Consider the following 21,120-nt stretch of genomic DNA (forward strand, 5'->3'; position numbering starts at 1 on the left):
TTGGCTGGAGACGCAGAGACAGGCACAGTGACTCAGTGATAAGACGAGAATAGCAGGTGAGGCAAGCCGGAGGACCTTGGATGCCGAGATAGAGATCTGGAATTTCGTTCAGGTGTTTGAGCCAGGGGTAATGTGCTCAAAGCAGTAGAATCTGGCTGTGCTCTGCCAAGTGGATTGTCTGCAGTTTAGGAGGCCCCTGGAGACCACAACAGGAGTCCAGGGACAAGGAGAAGAGGTCCAAGCTAGACTGTTGCTGCAAAAGTAGAAAAAGAGAGGCAGACATTAAGCTATTATTCCTCAGCCTACTCTGCCCGGACACGACTTTGACATTCCACAACAGGCGCTTACCTCCCTGGCAGGTCATAATTACTGTGACAGTTATTATCTTGGGTTTTACAGGTGTATAATGCTGTTGATTGTGCAGGAACACGAGGGTCAAAGAGAATCACATTTAATTATGCCCTGGCTCTTCATCCCCACACTGTCACAGGCAGAACTGATGGGCTGGGCTGAGTGTGTGGCTCAGTGGTAACATACATACTTGGTTCGGTCCCCAGAACATACCTTGCCCCCCAAAGGTAATGGGCACCATTCTTGCAGCACAGATTCAGAGCTGTACTTAGTCTGCTATTGGGCCCAATGAAAAGTCATGAAGATAAACCCACTTCCTAAAGCAAAGAAGTGGTTCTTAAAAGTGTTTTTCTAGAATTCACTCAGAACTTTAACTGATGTTTTCATTAAAAAGGAATTACTAAAAAAGTAGACAGCTGTCTAAAAAATAAGTTGATTATGAGTGCAATTGTGTAAAAAGAACCACTTTATACTGAGCGATACAAGTAAGACTCCTGATAGTATCACTGTGTACTGCTTCTGCAAAAGATATGATTTATGCTTGAAGTATGAGGCTGTCTTCCAGGGAAATGGGGAAGGAAGGAGCAAGATGGGAAAATTGCCTTTTGCTTCTGGGTTGTGGTAGTAGTTTACAAACAAGATACGCCATAATGAAAAGATTTTTAAAGGCATTTAGTGCTTCCAAGAGAAGAGTAACTCCAAAACCACCTTTCTTGGATTTGAGACTACAATAGGAAAACAGAAGGAAATGCAGTTTAGGGAAATAGAGATGGGATGTGAAGTAAAAGGGCTTCTTTGGTTCTATGGACACTACTTCTCCAGGCTAACTGACCAGTATGGTCCAGCCTGGTTAAGAGCTTGGACTTCTTTAGTTCAGCAAGTTTTAATGTCTCTGGGCTTCAATTTCCTCAAATATAAAATGAGGATTCTGTGATTAAATATCATTTAATTCAACTAATTAGAAAGCATTATTGTTAGCCCTCTATATCTGTGGGTTCGACAGCCTCAAATTCAACCAACCTTGAATCAATATTTAAAAATAAGTTTGCTGGGGATATAGCTCAGTTGGTAGGGTGTTTGCCTGGCATGCACAAGGCCCTGGGTTCAATCCCCAGCCCCACAAAAAAAAAAAAAAAAAACAAAAAAAAACCCTGAATCCATCTGCACTGAACATGTACAAATTTCTTGTCACCATTCCCTAAATAATACAGCATAACAACTATTTTTTAATATTTACTTTTTAGTTATAGGTGGACACAATATCTTTATTTTATTTTTATGTGGTGCTGAGGATCAAACCCAATGTCTCACATATGGTAGGCGAGCGCTCTACCTCTGAGCCACAACCCAGCCCCAGCATAACAACTATTTACACAGAGTTTTCATTTGATTAGGTTATTGTAAGTCATCTACAGATGATTTAAAGTATGCAGGACGATGTGTATAGGTTATATGCAAATATGACACCATTTCATGTGAGGGACTTGAACATTCTCCCATTCTAGAATCTGCAGGGGTCCTGGAACCCATCCCCCTCTGATGAGGAGGGACTATTATACACAGTGGCCGACACCAGTAAGCCTTCAACAATTGCTGGCTATTATTATTGTATACTTGACATTGCAAAAAAAAAAAAAAAGAAGAAGAAGAAGTTACTGAACTTGTACCTTTCCTTGACTCTTGACTTATTTACTTGCTTCCTGCCCGCCACCCGTATTAGAATGTGCAGCACTTGAGGGCAGGTTTTTAAAGTTTCTTTTAATTGTTTTTTCCTCCTGTTGATGAAAATAATATATTCTTAAAGAGGGAGAAGGGGGAATCTAAGAATCTACCTTAATCGCAGCCCCCAAAGGTAATCATGGTAGACAGTGGATTTTATAGATTTTTCTAGAATCGTGGTTGGGTTAATGCTGAGATCCTTTTCCTGTGAAGAACTAAGTAATAAATATTTTTGGATTTGTGGTTGTATGTTTTTGCAACCATTTGACTTTCACCTTATAGCAGGAAAGTAATGTTAAAAAGAAATTATTCACCATATTTGTTAGAGATGGGAAGGGGGCTATATTGCCATAGTTATAGGGACCACTGCATGGGGTTTTGCAGTGGGGGAGAGAGATGAGGTTTGACTCCAATGGGGACAAGTGGGGATTTAAAACCAAGGAGCAGATAGGGGTCAGTGGATGAAAAATTATCAAGAGGAAAACATTGGGAGTAAGGGGGAGTCTTGCTGGACTAATCCAGTGGAATTCTTGCTGAAGTTAGGTGAGGTTGATAGGATATCGAGGGCGAGGAATTTTCAGTAAACCAATTCAGTAGGTTTCTTTCTCAAATTGGATTCTCCAAGGACAGAGAGGTAAACCCAAGGTCAGCCTAGTGGAGCAGAGAACTCAGAAAAGATGACTCAGACTCGGTCAAAGGAGAAAGTTTTTGTCAGTAGCCACAGATGATACCTAAACAAATGTGCAGGGCTGTGTTCCAGTTACACAATGTACAAAAACATAATTCAGCTTGATCTGGCCCTGTCAGCCCCTCCCCTAGGATGCAATTGTCCAACAGAAGCACTTGTGAGCCACAGATTTTACATTGTCTTATTGTCACACGAAAACCAAAAAAGCTTTAAGGTGACATTCATTTCAACATATATTATCAAACTCCATATATTCAAAATATTGTTTCACATATACTCAAAAGTAAATTTTTGAAATATTTTACATTCCTGTATTTGTAGTGAGTCTTCAAAATCTGCTGTGTATTTTAAACATATAGCATACTTCAGTGCAGACAAGCCACATTTCAGTAGCTACCTGTTGTACAGCTCAGCTATAGAATCTAGATGGTCTCTCTCTATGAAGTTACATATATTTTTAAAAATCAGTCAGGGTTGGCAGCACTCACCTGTAATCCCAGCAATTCAAAAGGCTGCAGCGGGGGGCGGGGTGGGGGGCGGTGGTGGGGTGGGCTGTCGCAAGTTCTAGGTCAGCCTTAGCAATTTAATGAGACCCTAAGCAACTTAGTGACATTCTGCTCAAAATAAAAAATAACAAGGGTTGGGGAAGTGATTCAGTGACAAAGTGCCCCTGGGTTCAATGCCTAGTATCAAAAAGAAAAAAAAAGTATTATAATTTACATCGTTTCACTAAATAATCTTTCTTGGAGATATTTCCCTAACATTGCATAAAGATCAATCTTTTTTTGACAATCAGAATTGTATTATTTTTTTAAAAATTTTGTTTAGTTATTCATGGACACAATATCTTTATTTTGTTTATTTATTTTATGTGGTGCTAAGGATCGAACCCAGTGCCTCACATTTGTGAGGCAAGCGCTCTGCCACTGAGCCACAACCTCAGCCCCAGAATTTTATTATTTAGGTTTATCACAATCTATTTCATGTGCTCACTATTGGTAGACATCTCTATCCCTAATTTTGTTATTTAACATACTGCAGGGATTGTGGTTTTACATATAAATTTTGGTACCTGTGGAAGTATAGCTTTAGAATAAATTCTTGTAAATTGAATTTGGTGGGTCAAAATTCTTAAGGTTATAATCACATTTAGCTTTTGGATAACTATTGCCAAGCTGGGATTCGGTCTTATTTCTCTGTATCTCCAGCATGTTGGCAATCAATGGGTGTTAAATGATGGATAGATAACAATCTTCCAACATAAGGGATGTGGTGTAAGAGAGAAAAGTAAATAAAATGGAGTGAGATGGGAACAGTTAATGCCACATTAAGGAGGCACCAATTAAACTGCAGGTTGTACACTGAAAGGTGCCTCTCTCTGACATTTGGTTAAGCTCCTCTGAGCTCATTCCAATTCCTGAGCCTTTCAAAAAGCCTCCAGGCCTTGGGTCTCAGCCTGTGTCATCTGTGTCTCACAGGGGAATTCTCTACACTTAAAGGCCAAGGTGACTCTCAGTCTCCCTGTTGTGAGCAGAGCAGAGTTTATGGTCAAGAGGGAAGCGGGTAGTTTACCATTTTGCCAGCTCTCAGGGGCACTGGGAAAAGCCCTGCTCTGCTAACTCCCACAATATGGGGAGTCATGTCCCAAGAGGTCTCTGACACTGGCCACTGCCTTCCAGATTGAGGGACAGCATCCTCCCCCAGGCAGAGCACCTCATCATGGCTATGGCAAGTGAGGTTCCACTCTCCAATGGCCAACACATGGACAGAAAACCCACCTTGAAACCCTGAACTTATCTTGAGATCTTCTCCCTCCCTCCACCTATTGAGATGGTCCCCTGGCACCTCTGGCCACATTCGTGGCCGTGCCTCTTGCTGACAAGCCACAGCAAGAGCCCCTGGCTGGACTCCCACCCACCAGCTTACCTCGTACTTTTCCAGTTCATTCACCTTCCTCCTCACCCCAAACACAATCCCCAAACCTGGCTTTTCTGTCACATCTCAGGAAGGCAGAGTCTGGCTTCCTTATCTCCCCAGGAGACTGCCGCCATGCTTAGCACTTACTAATGCCAGTGAAATAAAAGAACAGAACAATCACAGGACTTTATAGTTTGCTCTCCAACTCTTGTCACCTGGAGTAATTCACTGGACAACTATTTATCAAATGCCAATAGTATATCTGGCACTGTATCCCTGATTTCATGGATCCTTTACTGCCCACGTCTAAGTTTCCCTGGATAAAATTTTTTTCCAAGCTCCTCCCGAACACCCATTGATCATTCTGCCCTTTCTTTTTTTTTTCCAAGTCAAATATATATTGGAGCACTTATTAGGTGCTAGCAGTATACTAAACATACACGTGTTAATTTAATCCTTATAAGAATCTTCCAAGGAATAATATGGCCCCATTTAAAAATGAAATTAAGTAATCTCCTAAATGCAAATAGGCCTACTGGGAAGTGGGGTGTGCATTTCTCCCTGGCCTGCAGCACCCTGTCCACCTGGGGCCCCATTACTTCGCCAGGAACCATTTGGCCCCTCACAAGTGGGGGCATGGCAGACCAGGGAAACAGAGTTCTTCAGGAAATGTGTGTGTGTGTGTGTGTGTGTGTGTGCGTGCGCGCGGTGGGCACAGGCATGCTGTTCCATTGGGAAAACTGGGAAACTAGCAACAAGGATACTGAGAGAGAAGACTGGAAGAGACAAGAAGTAACTCCCTGGGGAGGTCCTTGAGTTACTGTTCTCTACGTCCTACCCCTTACTCCTCAGCACCTCTTACTGTGACTTCTTATGCCACACTTCCTTGTCTTTACAGTCAGCCTGCTTTACCTGTGTTATGGTTTGGATGCGAGATGTCCCCCAAAAGCTCACATGTGAGACAATGCAAGAAAGTTCAGAGGAGAAATGATTGGGTTGTAAGTGTCTTAACCCAGTGAATTACTCCCCTGATAGGGATTACTGAGTGGTAAATGAAGTGGTAGGGTGTGGCTGGAGGAGGAGGGAATTGGACAGTGGCTTTGGGGTATATACTTGTATCTGGCCAATGGTGACCTCTCTCTCTGCTTCCTGATCATCATGTTAGCTGCTTCCCTCTGCCACACTCTTCCACCATGATGGAGCTGGCTTTTCATGGACTGAGACTTCTGAAACTGTGAGCCCTTAAGTCAACTTTTCCTTCTCTACAGTTGTGCTGGTTGGGTCATTTAGTGACCTAGCAAAAAAGCTGACTGAAACAACACGGGCTGCTGAATGGGAGTTCTCTGAAGGGCTGGGATGTGAAGCAGCCTGTCCCACCTTCCTCGGTTGGTAGAGGGCAGGACGAGAATCCAAGCTTACTTTTCAGGTTGTGTTTATTTTTTGAAACAAAAAGCAAGTGGTTTTATGGCTCCTTGCAACTTTCAGAAAGGAGCAAGACAGGGCTACTCCTCAGGCCTTCGCTTTGTAGTCACATCCAGAATCTCGGCTTCCCTCCTATTCCTGTGCTTCTCCCAGTTGCCCAATCGTCTCCTTCCCAAGATTGTGGTTTTGTGAACAAGGAACAAAAACAATAGTAAAGCACTTTGATAAAATAATAGCTAATAGATCCAGACAAAATTATTATAATCAGAGCCACAAACACCCCACTAGCCAGGAAGGGACAAATCAGTAAAATAAAGACACATTCTCCTCTTTTTCTCTCCACTTTCTATAATTCTAGTTTGTACCATGTATTTTCAGCCTTAATGATGTTTAAAATCTTGCCAGAGGCAGGGAAACAGAGGGAAAGTGTTCTTGCCCATAAACAAAGGGATCGTTCCAGGAGAAGGGCTTAGAATTTTAAGGCTTACTGGAATTTTAAACATATTGGAATTGTTCAGCAGGAAAATCTAACACTCTGGAACTAACAATTCTAACATTAGGTCACTGGGGCAGTTCAGCCTTCCTGCAATGCCTTAAAAATGTTTCTTCAGCCTCTTTTCTCCCCAACTTGAAGCTTCAAGAACAACTGTTCCCTCCTCCATCGATATTCAGTGGACCATTACTGTTGACAGGGAACTTGAAGAGACATAAGTGAAAGCACAGGTCTCCTGACCTCCCGCTGGTCATGGAGCAGGAGGAACTAGGGGTCAATGTAGATGATGACCAACGACCTGCTCAGGCTCTTCATCAGCCTCTGCTGAGCCACCCTTGGCTGAGGGTCCAAGGCTGAAGTCTCACCTTCTACAGTTGCCAAAGGGCCCGCTTGCCCCTCAGTCCACCTTCACACCTGCACCCCAGTTCATCCTGCCTGAGCACTTAGATATTATGGGCATGTGAAACCTGGCTTGGATTTCCTGCCGTCTGGGTTATGGAGGAAGGAGGAATAGGCGCAAAAGGCAGGGAATGCACCCTGATAAACGGTGGGCTAAGAACTGAAGAGAACTTCCTGGATCTAGACAAGCTGCTCATTCATTCCTTCCCAGCCATGTCCATGAAGCCCCAGCAAGCATCCTCTTCCTCACTTTTCCCTGATGGGGGTGTGGTATGTGTCCCCAATTCAAAGCCAGGGCAAGACATCTGACAACAAGCCACCCCCCCCCCCTTTTAATATTTATTTTCTAGTTGTAGTTGGACACAATACCTTTATTTTATTTATTTATTTTTATGTGGCACTGAGGATTGAACCCAGAGCCTCAAATGTGCTAGGCAAGCGCTCTACCACTGAGCCACAACCCCAACCCCCAAGCCATCTCATTTTTGGCATGTCTCCTTCCTTCCATCTCTTTAGCAACATTGCTCTTGTACAGATGAGGGAACTGGGACCTAGAGTGATTGACTTACACAAAGAGCTGGTTTCCAGGACAGCCCAGGCTCGGGCAAGGTCTCCCAAGTCACAATTTCTGAGACCTTCTCAATCTAAAATGCTACATCCCAGCTTGTATCCCCCCCCCACCTCCCCAATTCTCTTTGCCTTCACTTTATTTTGACACTGGATTATGAGGCCCTGAGTAAAAGCAAGAATAATTAAAGCAGTCACTTTAATCCAGCAATTCTACTTCTAGATCTTTATCTTAGAGAGAAAAGTTGTGGCCTTAAGAAGAGTTAGGTGTCAGTTTTTTTTTTTTCATCTTGACTGATAATAATTAAAGATTGAAAACAGCCTGATGCATTGTAACAGAGGAATACACAAACTGGGAGGTCCTTGCAATGGCTGACCACTCATCAATAAAAAGGCATAAACTACTGATATGTGTATTAGCATGGGTGAATCTTCCAAACACTGTGCCAAGTGAGGGAAACCAGAGACCAGAGCACTCATTATGAATCTGTTGCATAAGTTTTACAGCATATGGGAGGAAAAGTAGAAATCAGTTTAGTGTTTGCTTGCAGGGCTAGAAGGATAGGGAAACAGAAGAGGTATAGGAAGATGTTGGGGGGCTAATTGGAAGGGGCATGAGGGAACTTTTTGAAGTTCTATATTGTGAAAATATTCCTTTCTTTTCTTTTTAAATTAATTAATGTTTTAATTAGGCATATATGACAGCAGAATGCATTTTGATTTGTTGGGCAGAATTGCAGCACAACTTTACATGATGTAGTGTCACACCATATGTGCAGTCATACATGAACCTAGGGTAATGATGTCCATCTCATTCCACCATATTTCCTGCCTCCATACACCCTCTCTATCCTCCCTCAATATTCCTTTCTTGATGGGAGTGGGGGTTACATGGATGGATGTATATTTTAGAATTGATCAAACTAGCTGAGCAGGGTGGCACATGCCTGTAAACCCAGAAGCTTAGGAGGTTGAGGCAGGAGGATTGAGAGTTCAAAGCTAGCCTTAGCAATTTAGCTAGGCCCTAAGCAACTCAGCGAGACCCTGTCTCTGAATAAAATACAAAAAAGTGCTGGATATGTGGCTCAGTGGTTAAGCACCCCTGGGTTCAATCCTCAGTACAAAAAAACAAAACAAAACAAAAAAAAAACTGATCAAACTGTACACTTAAGATCTGTGCACCTCAATTTAGTTATGTCTAAATTTCAAAGATAAAAATAAAAATAGTACATGACTTGAAAAATTATAAGAAATAAAGAAATAAGCAACATTTATTACTTTCCTATATCCAAATTTCACATTGGAGTTAACTGCTGTTCCTCGTTTCATTCCATAACCTTCTGGAGACCCTTTCTAGGTAGATATGGATGACTTCCCCTCAGAACTTTCCTGAACATTGTGCTGTTACCTGCTCTGTGGCAGCACATAGTGCTAAAGGAAGGCGTTTTTGTGCCACGAGGCATGAGATTAAAAACAGCCATTTCTGAGTCTCAATAATTTCCTGCTCTTTTGTTAATTATTAATTGTTTTTCCATGTTGGAGCACTTCGGATGATTTTGTGGGTGCCATTCATGGGTAAAGAATGTTTTGGTGACATCATATTTTCCTCACTGCTCTACTTTTAAGACAGTCCCCACTCCCACCTTATCTAGGTTCCCATCCCATCTTCCCTGCGTCTCTTTTCCTGACCCCTTGGATGGTGTTCATTAAATTCCACCTGCCTCTTCTTCACGTCCACTGTGCAAACTTGGGTGTGGGGGAAGCGCTGATCCCTCAGAGGCTAGGTCAGTGTACCCCAAGAACGAGGACCCCTCCTGAAGGCCTGAACACCCATTGACATTCCTCCTTTTGAAATCTATGGAACAGGAAAGTATGCAGAAAAGAAAAACGACTTTTAAATTCAAGTGCAGTGTCTGAAAATGAACTTGCATTTTATTAACTACAACAGTTCTTCATATATTAAAATATTATTAAAATAATAACCGCAGCTACTGTTTATTGTGTACTTACTTATGTGCTGGTATTTTGCTAAGTGCTCTCTAGGCCTTATCTACACTTTGCCACACAACACCACAGGGAGGATTCCATTTTTATGCATACTGTATAGATGAGGAAACTGAGGCACAGAGAAGTTAAGTCACTTGCCCAAGCTCACACTGATCAGCAGTGGAGGCTCAAGAATTCAGTCTGACAGGCAGGAAGGCCTTAATGCCTCTCAAACTTGCCTGTTTTCTTTACTTTGTGAACAATGCCTGGCACACCTATGAGTTCTCCAGCCCCTGGCTTAAACTCAAGGTCCTCCTGGGAATCTGAGAACACTGGGAGGAGCCACAGGCTATTTGGGGAGCACAGCTTAGAGTTGGGCCTCAACCCGTTGGCACAGGACCCTACTAAATTCAGCAGTTCTTTGCGCGTCTGTCAAACCATGGAGCTCCCAGGGTGGTGCCTGCTTTGCCTCTGCCCAGTTGGCTTGTCAAGTACTCCCAGAGGCTGGAGGGGTTAACGGTTGAGAACCTGTTTGCAGACCATTAGAAACAATAATCACCTGGCCAGTAACTTGATCTACCTCCAAAGAAAGGTCTGGATTTGAGCAAACAGTTTAAGTGGCCTCTGTGTTCAGTGCAGGGGTGGAGTGGGCTGCCTAACTCGCATTTCTTCTGGAACAGTTGGAATTCGAGTGGGGACCAAGCCAGGCCCACGGGCCAATTCCTGGGCCTGGGAGAGCTCACATCCTTCTGGCTTCTTCTGCCCCTGGAATTCTGAAGATGGCTCCCTGTAGGTAGTGGCTGCTACTTTCCTGCCCCGGCTGGGGAGCCAGTGAGTATCGTTTGTTTTCCACTTGATCAAGTGCCTTCAAGGGAGCTTCACGATGTGCTCAGGCTCAGGCTGGGCTTGGATCCTCAGCACGTAGCAGTATTGCTATTGTGCTTCCATTTCACGGATGAGGAAGAGGAGACTCTGAGACAGCAGTGTGCAGGATCCAGAGCCAGTTGTTAAACTTGCAGGGTGGCAGCCTGAGGGGAGGAGAAGGACCCACATTTTCTTGGAGCCTTGTCATGAACTTATCCTTTTGATGATGATATTTTAAATAGCATATGGAATTATAATTCAAATCTTCTAGAGGCTTTCCCTCTTCTACCACTTTGTGGATCATTTTAAATATGAAGAGGCTGGGGGCGGGGCTCCCTCTTCTGTGATTTGCAGGTATAGTCCTGATCCTTGGTCATTAGGTTTGCTGAGGGGTTGACTGACCCAGGTGCTCCACCTTTGAAATTGTCCCCATGCAACCTACCGTTCCCTGTATCAGTCACAGGAGTTCTGTGTGTGTGTGTGTATTGGTGGGGGGATGTGGGACAATGCACCTCCAAAAATGGAATTTTCTCTCTCCGTCTCTGCTTCACTTAGTGTTGAACAAGCCAGCATCCGATGACCTTCTGCTAGTATCATGTCTGGGGCTGTGATCCTGACTGCACAGGACCTGTGGAGAACTGTAACTCACCTTAATAGGAATCTTCTGAAAACGTTGGAGGAAAGGAATGTAAACTGGTCTTATTGCCCTTGGTAACCATAATAGAAGTATTTGACCCCAACAGGTATTTCCCCCCCAGGTGTGGAAGGCTTTTTGTTTTCTCATTTCACAGGTAGGACCAAATATAGCTGCAGCAGGGAGAGTCCCAGATGTGGTTGTCTGTATGTGTGTGGAGAGAAGTTGCTGGTGTCACTCAGGGAAGTCAGAGAAGATTGTTTTCCTTTCCACAGACAAACTTTCTTCTTAAGAGGTACTCAAAGGCTTCTCATTTGCAAAAAAAAAAAAAAAAAATCTTTCTGAAGCAACAAGTTTGTGAGCTTAAGTGCTTCTTAGCTCATGACAAGGATCAGTAACATTGTGGGAGACCGTGCAGTCCAATATGGGAACCACCAGCCACATAAGCATATGTGCATTTAAAGTCAGGGACCACATAATGATGTTTGATTAGTTATGATGAACTGCATATATGATGGTGGTCCCGTGAGATTTTATCACCTACTGATGTCATAGCTGTCTCAGTTTGTGTAAATACATCATATGATTTCACACAATGATGAAATTGCCTAACTACGCATTTCTCATAGCATATCTCCATCATGAAGCAAAGCGTTACTTCTAATTAAAATGAAATCAAATTAAATCTTCAGTTCCTCAGTTGCTTTAGTTATATTTCAAGGGCTCAATAGCATACATGAATAGTGGCTACCATGCTGGACAGAGCAGCTACAGGACATTTCCAGCATTCCAGAACATTCTATTGGATGGTGTTACTCTAAGACAAACCTCATAACAGAAGTTGCCTAATTGGTCCCAGACAGTGGGGAGCAGCTCCACCTTTGAAATTGTCCCCATGCAACCTACTGTTCCCTGTATCAGTCACAGGAGTGACTAACCTTACCCTGAGGGCCCTGGGTAAGGTTAGAGTGAGGATATAGTCCTATAAATCTGTACAGATGCACAGGTAAAGTCACTGGAGTGAAAGCTGAATTCATTAAGTCCCAAGTTTTCAGTGCTATTATAAGATGACATATGATGACACTTTAATAAATATTTGTTTCTTAAATATTCCACTTGGTTCAATGTCACTTGAGCAAAATCTAGACACCCTGGTAACTGCGGAAGATACAAATTATACCCCTTTGGAATTCCTAATCTCTAAATTGAGGCAGGAAATGAATAAGAATAAGCTATAAAAAGCTAAAAAGTGGACATTTGCCAAGGGGCAATAAATTATTTGGGGAGGAGATCAGTGAAGATTCTCAAAGAAAGATGTATAAGCAAAGATTTGAAGGGTGACTAGAAGGGTAACTAGATTTAGAGGGGATTACAAAAAGCTTTGGAAAATGGAAGGGTGTTTGGTGAGGAGAAATATGAAGTGGGAAGTTGAGGGTGGCAGGACTGGCAACTATACTTGTGGGACATCTTAGTCTGCTTTGTGACCACAAACTGAGCGATTTATAAAGAAAACAATGATTCTTCATACTTCTGGTGGCTGGGAAGTCCAGTATCCAGGGGTTGGTGTCTGGTGAGGATCTTCTGGCTGTGTCACCCTGTGGTAGGAGGCAGAGTTTGAGCTCGCAGCTTGAGCCCTTCTATAGCCAGCATGATTCCGTTCATGAGGGAAGAGCACTCACAGCCTCTTCGGGTCTCAAAGGTGCCACCTCTTAACACTGTTGAATTGGAGATGAAGTTTATAGCACAGGCTTCCAGGGGAATGCATGCAAACCACAGGCAAAGCTGGTGTAAAATGAAAATGCAGGGACCTTTGGTCCAAAATTATTCAGAATTTCAAGCTGGCAGCAGGTGGGCATTAAAGCCAGCAGGTGCCCAGGTTATGTGTCCACAAAGCAAGCCATCCCAGTGGCAGGAGAAGTTAAAGAGAAAGTAGGAGCATATTATCAAATGCTTTCTAGTGACAGTTTGGAGCTTGAAATTTTTAAGCTGAGATGAAGCAAGATGAGGCTGCATGAACAAAGGCCACAGTGGAGCCACGCCCCCAGCTGAAGGAAGTCTAGTGAGCCACATCCACTGAGCCACGCCCCCACTGAAGGAAGACTGGTGAAGAAGTGGTCCAAGTGGTCTAGAGGAAGCTGGTGAGGGAAGAGCACAGCAGTGGGTGGCGAGGAACTGGGGCCTTAAAAGCTCTGGAGGTGGAGAACTTGATGAGGGGACCCTGGTGGCGCAGCACGTGACCGGGCCACCCTCCATGGATATCTCTTGTGCCTCCCTCTTTGCAGGTTCTAGAGTCTCTGGGCTTCCGTTATCTCACCCACAGCAAAAGGCTGAGAATGGAGGTAAAGCAGGAGTGGCTCATGGACCTGTCACGTGCCCCTGGCCAAGAACTCTTTTGGGAATTCCCTTACTCTGTTTTCTACAGAGGCAGCGTTTTCTCTGACCCAAATCTAGAGGGAGCCCAATAAATCCCCCTCTTCACCCTACCTAGCAATACAGTATTTATCTTTTTTTTTTTTTGGTACCAGGAATTGAACTGAGGGGCACTGGATCACTGAGCCACATCCAGCCCTATTTTGTATTTTATTTAGAGACAGGATCTCACTGAGTTGCTTAGCACCTCACTTTTGCTGAGGCTGGTTTTGAACTGGTGATCCTCCTGCCTCAGTCTCCTGAGCTGCTGGGATTACAGGCATGCGCCACCACACCGGACCCACAATACAGCATTTGGAGGCAGCAAAATCATCCTTGGTTTCATGACAATCCCCTTCAGATTTGCATTTCCTGACTTGGGGACTTGTGGTGTTCCATGAGCCATTATCAGAGGGCTGAATGAGGATGTGCCTTTCTGGGGGCATTGATGGCTGTGGAGCCAGTAAGTGTCAAGATAGTCACCAAGAGCCCAGGACAATTCTACATATAGCAGGAAAGAATAGAAAAGAATCACACTGTGCAGTACCTCCAGTAGCAGCCAGCGGTGCTCAGTGCCAGGGCCCCTCCCATTGATAGAAGTCTCGAATCCTCACCTCAACACCTCAAGATGAGCGCAATGACTCGCCTTTTACACACAAGTAAGCTGAGGCTCACCTGTCAAGAGGGACCTTCCCACTGTCACCTGTTGGTGGGATGTGTGTTAGAACTTGTCTTTACATCCAGGGTGGTCCCCTCCCTGACTTTCCCTCCCAGTAAATTCTGATGCTCTTGTATCTAATGATGGGGGAGATTTTTTTAACCCTTCCATGAGCAGATATTTCCAAATAGCTTATTCATAAAAAAAGGCTGGGGGGGGGGAAGCATCGGTTCTGAGGAAAGAGAGGCATATTTGAAGGGAAATGAAAACACAAGTCACAGAGTGAGGTAGGTACAAGTCATGGCTTGGCCTCATGGAGTTAGGTTGCTCCAAACATTTAGCTATTTTCTTATGGTATATCAGACTCCAGGCCACTAATTACTGTTTTGTTTTTAAAAAAAAAAAAAAAAAAACAGCAACACATGAACATTCTTGTTTGGTAAGGGAGACTTGTTGAGGTAACTCTGAACTTCCAGAAATTAGGAGATGTGCTGGGGGCAGGTGGGAGGATAATAGTGAGGATGAACTTGGGTGTCCACTGATTGAGCCCATTTTGGGGGTGGCCACTTTGCCCTTCTGAACATCCCTTGCTCTGTGCTCTAACAAGCAGGAGCATGTCTGGTTGCTTTAGGGATAGGTGAGGCGGAAGAGGGAGGAAGAAGACCAGGAGGTGATGTCACCAACACACAGGTACAGGGGACAGTTGCACTCAGATGCAAAGGCTGCCTCCTCAGGTTGATCGCTCTTTAAACTGGGATATTAATTTTACAAGTAGGAAAGATTCTCCTAGATATAGAAATTTTGCTGACAGGGAAAAAAAAAAAAAGCAAACAAATCCACAGCCCGTGGGCTCTGGATGAAAGACACTGGGCCTCTGGGGGCATCTTCCGGGCAGCAAAAAGGGCTAGGCTGCTCGAAAGGTACTTGAGACAAATAAAACAGTGACTCTAAAATGTACCCATATGTGACATTCTTACAGGAAAATACCGTCTATAATTAGTTACAAGCTTTAGAGAATAAAATCCAATTTACCTGTCAAAGAGAAAGGCTGAATTGCCCCCACCCCAGACGGCTGGGAGAATGTGGCTCGCAGGTCCCTTACTTTCTCCCCAGCCCCTACCTTTCTCCTCCCATCCTCTTTATTGGAGAAGACTGAAAAAAAAAGTATAAAAGTTGGAAAGATCTTCTAAAGACACACAGTGTTCCAAGCACAATCAGGCCACTAATTACTGTTAAGCTTGAGTCCTTTTTGTGTTCTGAGGGGGAGACTTCAGTGTGTAGCGACCACTTGGGTCTTTTCATGAGTCGGGGCTAACCCTGAATAGCAGATTTTTTCTTTCCCCCTTTCAACATTTAGTTGCCACAGCCTTTCTTCTCCTTCATCTTTGTCTTCACTTTCTCCTTTTTTTCTTTTCTCTCTCTGTGTGTATATGTGTCCCCCCCACACCACTAATTTTTTTTCTGGGTGCTTTTTACTTCTCTTCTGGTGTTGTGTTTTAAGTCTCTAAATGAAACTTGACTGCCCCCATGGCCGGTTGGAGAAGCACAAAGGCCTCCCATTCCACTGGCTACAGTAACGCCATTGTGTGTCCTAACAATGCACTAATTGGCGGTGACAATTGTGGAGTTGGGGAGGAAGAAGGGGGCCGCTCTTTTCCAATCAGGGAGCCATGGAAATAAAAGGAGAGGAGGAGGAGGTGGAGGACCGGAGGCCCAGGTTCCTGGTGGAGGGCGGGGTGGAGGCACAGAGGGGGCCCAGCACTCTGGCTTGTGCTGGGCTTTCTAAATTAATAATGAAATCCAAGGAGAAAAGAATTATTTTTGGAAAAATATAGACTGTGCTGCAGTTGGTTTCAGGTCCCTGGTGGTGGTGGGATGGGAAGGAGGTGAAGGTGAGGTGTGGGTGATGGCCCTTCTTGGGGAAGGGAAACAGGTAGAGCCCATTTCCCTGACCAGGACTCCAAGACTCCTGGGTTTCTGCCACCAAATGCAACGATGGAAGAGGCTGGTGAGAAAAGGCTCAGAGAAAAACTCCCCACAGAACAGGGAACTGAAAGCCGAGTGTTGAGACTGGTCTGTGGTGGTGTCTCTATTTCAACCACATTTCTGGGCTGTGAGAGCCAGAAAGAGGAGAGGTTTAGCTATTTTCTTATGGTATATCAGACTCCAGGGAAGTCCAGGACATGATATGGAAGGCTATGCTGACCTCTATCCTGTACAATTGTGTGTGTGTATGTGTGTGTTGGTGGGGGTTACTGGGGATTGAACCCATGGCCTTATGCATGCTAGGAAAGCACTCTATTGCTGACCTACATCCCTACCCCTTTGCTGACCTATAAAGTGATTCTAAAGAGGAGTTGGGCATGATGGCAGACAAGAACAAAGTCAAAGCCAAATGATGCTTCCAGAGCTCTCGGGCCTGCTGGAGAATGCCCCAGAAATCCACGAAGGTCACCTGGAGTCCAGTGCCACCTTGTTCCAGCCCACGCCCTTCCTTTATACACAATGACTCACCGTCCTAGACCAACCCCAACCGTGCCTTCCTGGGAAGCTTTCTCTGCTCAGGAAGGCTAGACACACACCCTCTTTCACAGTCTCCCTGCACCCTGAAATAATAGACCCTGACCTCGATTCCTCCATTCCTGTGCACTGAGCCACTGCTAAGTGTCTTGTATGCATTATTTTACTTAAATCTCACGACAATCCCATAATGTGACTACTTCTATTACCCTCACAGAAAAGACATATAAGGAAATGGGGCTTCTTAGTCACTCCCAGAGGTTAAGTAACTTGACCAAATTCACCCAGCATGAAAGCCAGGAATCTAAGGGCTGGACTGAGAGCTTGTCCTTCCCACCTTCCTGAGAGCTGATCTCCCAGCAGCAGTTTACTCTGTACTTCTGGAGGGCAGGCTGTGTCTCTGTGTCTTTGAATCCCCAGCATCTCACAGAGAGTTGGCATACAGGAGGCTCCATAAAGATCTGCTCCCTAAATGAGGGCAGAGAGGGCCAAATTATTGGTAAAGCTCCCCTAGCACACAGTAGGTCTCAGATTCAGTATGCAGTACAATCCCGTGTGTGTGTGTGTGTGTGTGTGTGTGTGTGTGTAAGATGATGAAAACACAGATCCCTGGGCCCCACACTGAGTGTCTTGGATAGTAGCTCTAGGTGAGGCCTGAGAACGTGCATTTCCAACACATTCCTACTAACACTCATACTGCTGTTTCGTGGACGGAAGTTTGAGAATGGTCACTTTGGCTGTGGTCCTGTGTTCACATCATAGCAGGAAACTCCATCTCTTCCATTATCTATTTCTTTTTGTGGCCCGAGATCAACAAAAGGGGAAATTAAAGTTGAAAAATTTGGACCATAATGAAAAATGTTCGTGGGCTCCTCCTGCCTGCTTTAGATAACAATCTGAATCAAATAGTTATTTATGTTGATGGAAAAAACGATTGATTGTGTATCTAAACATGGTGCAAACAATGACATTTATAGAAAATATCTGGACAGCTTGTTTTATTTGGGAGGATCTACTAGGCAAATCCTCTCTCATAGAATTTTGAGCCTTTTAATTTTATTTCACAAATATTTAATACTCACCCAGGACAAGAACCGAATAAGGGTGTTTGAATCCTAACATCCTTGGGTCAGGGTGACACTGGAGACAGGTCAGGAATGGAGCAATGCTCTTGCTTAGGAGGACAAGCTTGTTGGTTCAGAATGCCTTGGTTCTCAACACGGTGCTAGGGACTAGACAAGAACTCTTGCTTGCTGGTTTCTTTTTCCACTCAACTCTGTAGGATCTCACCCTATTTCCTGAGCAGGTTGTTTCAATGAGTCAGTTATTTAACACTCTCTTTAACATCTTCTTTAGAAGCTGCCTTCCTATATGCACGCCCAGCTTCCCACAAAATTTAAATTCCTGCTGCCAAGATTCATGTAAGATCTTACCCTGAAGGAAGGGACTTGGATGGACAGGCAGGACTACCTGAATGAGAAGAGAAGGGATAGTGCCCTCAGAGGAAGACTGGGGGTGCCTTATCTTTCTTAAGGGGGCAGAGATGCTATGGAGGTATCCCACTCTTTACATATTATCAAGGTTTCAGGAGGAGTACTTTGAATTCTTATTTCTATTTTTCAAAAAAGACCAGCTATTCAAACAAAACAAGAAAAGATGTTCTGAAACAATTAGATACATTTTATTTGGAATTGAGATGATACCAAGGAATGTCCATCGATTTGGCTAGGTTTGGGATGGCCTCTTGGCTTTTATTTTGAGACTGTGTCTCAAATAAAAAGGGCTGAGGACGTGGCTCAGTGTTAGAGTACTTGCCTAGCATGCGTGAGGTCTTGGGTTTGATCTCCCTTGATCTTGGCATGGGCTTGAATGTTCTTGAGCAGGAGCTACTTCTGACGCCTCGGTAGCATCTTCCCTAGGCACAATGACTGCCACCATCTACTTTCTAGGCTGCCTCACTCCTGGGCAGCAGTAAGAAAGCCATCTTGGGGGTGTGGGGGGGTGTTGATACAGTTTAGAATTCAAATTCACTCCCTGCTTGTGCAGTTAGAATTTATTTCTTCTGCAAAAGACGTGAATCTCAGAGCAAAATTCCTCTAGCTGGGCTTGGGTGTGTGTAGGGTGATCCTAATGGAGAAAAACTCCGTTTTATTTTCATAACAGCATGCACCTTGTGATATCCTGAGCCTGACATTATTAAGAGTGTTACCACAATGCAGCATGGAATCCAAGGCAATTTGGATGTCCTTGGGCCCAGAATTAATATGTGCTTTGTATAGTCTTGTAATTTGGGAGGCAATTTTCCATAACATAGTGAGAGATGTTTCTTTATACATTTGAGATAATTTAGCTCAATGTTCATTTGGAAAAATTACAGTGCTAATAGCAGCTCTTCAGCCTCAGAACAACAGATCATATTGGGAGAGTATGGACAAAAGCTGGAGGAATTTTCCCCAGACCAACAGCTGCCTGAGGTTGCATGGCAGAATCTGAAATATTGTATGAACTCATGAACTCTAGCTGATTTGCTTAAAACCAATAGCTCTTAATGGAGGAATATGAAATAAAAGTGGTGGAGTAATGAATTTCCCTATTGTCCAGGTAAATTGGATGTCAGTACACATAAATCAGAATTTCTATATGCTCAGCCATGGGAACCATTTGTTCTTCTGGCTAGACTTTTCTGTCCAAAATATAAGGGAATAGATGCAAATGAGGGAAGAACGAACTATATTTTTCTGTTGGCTGTGTTTTGCCTGCGCTTCCTGGGTGTTGTGTACCAGAGACCTTTGTTATCCTGGGAGAAGATTCCTCTACCCTAATCAGACTCTAATGTAATTTTTTTTTTTTAAATCCAAAGTATTCCCGCCCCTCCCCCCGCCACCCAATCAGGAATGTGGTTTCTAATGATGCTGCTTTGGAAGAAGTCCTAGGGAAGGCCCTGGTAGACTTAAGTTCATTCCTAAGTTGCATTCCAGCCCCTTCACACTTATTTCCTGCAGTGATTTAGTAGCAAGCTATTGCTGCTGTGGGTGTTCCTGAGTATTAAGCATCGGGGGCATGGAGCAGATGACACCTTTGGTAAGAGTCTGGACTCTTTGTTGAAATGCTCCATCAGGGAGCAATACTTGCCTTTAGTTAAGATACTGACTTCATAAAGAAGGACAAGAACTTCTAAGTTTCCATTCACCTGTTATCTGGCAGTTGAAATTGAAAATCATCATCAGTTCAACAGGTACCTGGATTTGGAATGATTCTGGTTTGTTTTATAGCCTAGTTCTTCTATAGAACCAAGGGGAATTGGAACTCGGGCAAGATTTCCTGAATTTTCTGAGCCTCTCTAGGCAAAAGGCATCTGGTAGTTTTTCATTTTAAACATTACCATTCAGAGTGATGAGGTGTGTGTACATTGGGATGGGCCCAGGCCTGAAGCATACTCTCACATGTATGCATCTGAAGAATGATCCCAGCCTTGCCAGCAGGAATAAAAAAAATGAAAGGGACACTACGAGGCTCTTTTGTGGGCCAGCTTAGTCACCTGCAGTCATGACACTTCTATTCACCAGGCTTTCTAGAGGTTGGTATATACTGAATTAATAGAAGCTATCTGCACCCTGACAGACAATAAAAGGGGTATAAAGGTAAGATTTTATGAAAACATTTATAGTCTTTGAGCAGAAGTTCCAAAGTACTATTCGTTTCTGTCGGGAAAAGGGGAAGGCAACTAAAGCTCTAGAGTCCTTCCATAATCCCTGTGTCGCTGTCCCGCTGCTGACTGCCATATGCCAAGCCAATGTTTATTTCAAGTCTACTTCATTTAGGATTGTGGTTCTTGACTTTCAGAATACATCAGAATCACCCAGGGAGTCCTTCCGTTCTTCCTTTCCTTTCTTTTTGTGGTGTTGGGATCAAACCCAAGGACTCGTGCGTGCTGGGCAAGTGCTCTGCCACTGAGCTCCATCCCAGCCCACACCTGGCACTTTATAAAATATACAATACTCAGGCCCCATTCAGAGATCCTGATTCAACTGTCTGTGAGGACACCTGACATTTTGCTCTTATTTTTGTATTTCTAATGTGGGAACCACTGCCTTAAGCCATCCTCTTGAGCTATCATCAAGAACAGAACAGGAAAACAAGGGAGATTCAAATCACTGTCTCCTGAGGGTGGGGGGAGATGAACTTTGACAGCATCTTTGCATATCTTCCTCTTTGGTGATGCCCAAACTATCTGGAGTTGCTCGGCCACACTAGTATACTCCAACTGGGGGAAGCTCACCTGTCCTGAGAAGTAGTGGAATCTGGGCTCGGACTACAATGTGTGACTACTTTGGTGCAGTGAAACATTAACTTGTCTCTTTTTTATCATAGACTGTGGCAGGTTTTGTGTGAGGATGAAGTCCAGTTATTCCTTAGACAGAGTGGGCGTGAGACTTGATTGGCTTCCTGAGGGTGGGGTAGGAGAGGCTGGGCATGACCCAGTTTGGGTGTGT

General features: G+C 44.0%; 1 protein-coding gene and 1 non-coding gene across 2 annotated transcripts in view; one reads left to right on the forward strand and one right to left on the reverse strand.

Annotated features, from left to right (window-relative positions):
• The window catches only part of Plekhm3 (pleckstrin homology domain containing M3), a 219,853-nt gene that overhangs the window by 14,421 nt on the left and 184,312 nt on the right, over nt 1-21,120 (reverse strand). The window lies entirely within an intron of this gene.
• Nucleotides 1,398-1,474, forward strand: Trnaa-ggc (transfer RNA alanine (anticodon GGC)). Its single transcript has one exon. It is a non-coding gene; the product is annotated as a tRNA-Ala (tRNA).

The sequence above is a fragment of the Marmota monax genome, unplaced genomic scaffold, assembly GCF_021218885.2.
Source record: "Marmota monax isolate L192 unplaced genomic scaffold, Marmota_monax_Labrador192_F-V1.1 WCK01_AAM20220418_F8-fsc00095, whole genome shotgun sequence".
In the NCBI taxonomy this organism is placed as follows: domain Eukaryota; kingdom Metazoa; phylum Chordata; class Mammalia; order Rodentia; family Sciuridae; genus Marmota; species Marmota monax.